Consider the following 2,537-nt stretch of genomic DNA (forward strand, 5'->3'; position numbering starts at 1 on the left):
TTCGTAGACCGTATCGCGAAGACATAAGATCCATCAAAGGTGAGTTACAAGTGTTGCTGGTAGTAGAGCGCACTTGTCGGCTGCCAAATGGTTCTCAGCTACTTTTTCGTGTCTATTCGAGCTAATCCATTCGGACCGCACATCGCGGATTATTCACACTGCACGAATGCTATTGATAATTGATTGCCACCGCTCCGTTTTTAGTGCTTTCACCTCAATTCGACCGGATTGAAATATCGAAACGACATTCACTCGTAAAATTATTTTTATTATTTCTCATTTGGCGGCGAACGCTTTGCATAAACACCCAAGTAGCTGTCGGAATGGCCTCTGGGGTTATGGCGTAATTTAATAGCAGAAGCGTTTTCGAATTTCTTGCTTTTCATGCGTTTCTGTAGACGAAATAATAGTATTTCGGACACTTCGGAGGCGTTCACGAAGCTGAAGACCCTTTCGATGATGTACTTAATGAAATGTAAAAGGTACTACGAGCAGATGCTGTCCTTGCAAAATGTTTACGCATTATAAGACACAATTGAAGAAGTCTTTGTGTTTCGCATTAGACAGTATAAATCGCTTAGGTAATACGATGATTCACCCCAAAGTTGTAGGAAAATCTGTAACCATGTTAACGGGCCTTGAAGTTATTGAATGTCACTTGTTTATACATGAAATCTCTAGATTTTCATGATTATGATTATTTTCCGCTCCTGTATTCTTCGTAGGTGCTTAATTTAACACTAACTTACATAAGACAATTCCGCTTCAGCTTATTAAATCGCTACTCACCCGCTTATAACTTGCACCACTCATTCAAATACGCCTGTGAGAGGTTCGCGCGCCGTGTCGTAAAATGGTGATCATAAAAGAAACACCTTTTTGCTTATAAAGGAAGTTGTTCTTTTGCAGTACGGGTATGGGATTTGCCTTGTACGTCCATACACATTTAAGTAGTGGCTTTAGGAGTCGCCATATATGTTGCCTATTCAATTGTTTTAGGTAGACAGGCACGGCTTCTGAGTTAAGATTCCATATAAGTATTTGTACATGGGTAGATTTACATTCTTTTATTGCTTACCTTCTGGCAATTGACCCTAGTATCACCTTATCGGATATAACGACGGGACAAATAGCATAAAATATATACTTACACATGTTTTTTTTTGTATTTCAAAATTTGTACTGCAGGAAAAAAAACAAAGGCATTAGGTACTTAACGTAAGTTAACTTTTGATTCTCAAAATAACTCGATACATTATCGCCGGCACTCCATTATTTTTTTTATTATTATTCAAATATCCTCATCGAACCCTGTCAAAGATTAAGACTTCAACGTCAAAATCTCCACAGTACATGCCACAAAAAGTTTCAAGATTTCGAAATCTTTATAGTCACCAATGAGTTATATTAGACCACCCATTGCTTTACATATCTACTTCATATTGAGACCAATATCTGGGAAACTCAAAAATGCGCGTTTTCCAGAGATAAGACCTAGCTAGATAGATTTTTTGCCCCCGAAAACCGCCATATAGCAATTGTCATCGAAATCGTTAGAGCCGTTTTAGAGATCCCCGAAATATGATGAAATACAATATGAATATAAGCAATTCTTGTATATACATACGCGTATATACAAGAATTACTCGTTTAAAGGTATAAGATAATATGTTTCTACTGAAATGGGTCTATATCTGTCCACAGCTCCGCTTATTCAAATGAGCACTAAGTCGAATTAATTCACCTTCTGTGAATTAGTACTTGAATGCGGCTTATTATAGTTTTACTGCATTTAATACTTTTTTTCTGCATGAACTGCACTTATCCTTTATTAGCTTCTGCCCGCGACTTTGTCCTGCTTGGTTTGATAATGATGGTGATGACGATCTCTGGGCCTCAAACTATCTTCATACCAAATTTCGTTCTAAATCGGTTCAGCGGTTTAAGCGTGATGAGCTACTTTCGCATTTATAACATTAGTAGAGATGAAACTCAAATATAAGAGACAATCATTTCATTGCTCTCATTTGTATTGAAAACAGTTCAAATATGCTAAAAGATTCATAATAGTAACCATTCTGTCGTCTATAAAAAAATGATAATCGCTGATATTTATTTTCTATGTCCATGATGTGATCGTTTGGATTTAAAATCTGTATACATGTATATGCTGGACGCCTTTGTCTGTCTCATTCACGGCGTTACAAAGTGACGTTTATTTCACCACGTGCAGTCAGCAAAACTATTATAGGGTTATTATAGGGTTGCAAAGCTAATAGTATTGCTGACTGTACACAACGCCATCCATCATCGAACGCCTGCTGGTTTGAAGCTTAAGTAGATTCGTTTCAATGATAAGACAATTCTTTTTCATCATAATTTATTTTTAATTATATGATCGTACGTACATACATAAACCGTAAACAAAAGTTTACTAAACATATCTGAGCAAAATATTCTAAAACTAAATTGTAAATTTTTACACTGGGCTGATGACACAATTTGGACAATTTTTCTCTAAAAATTAAAAGTTAGTG

Source organism: Cydia strobilella, chromosome 13, assembly GCF_947568885.1.
Source record: "Cydia strobilella chromosome 13, ilCydStro3.1, whole genome shotgun sequence".
Lineage (NCBI taxonomy): Eukaryota > Metazoa > Arthropoda > Insecta > Lepidoptera > Tortricidae > Cydia > Cydia strobilella.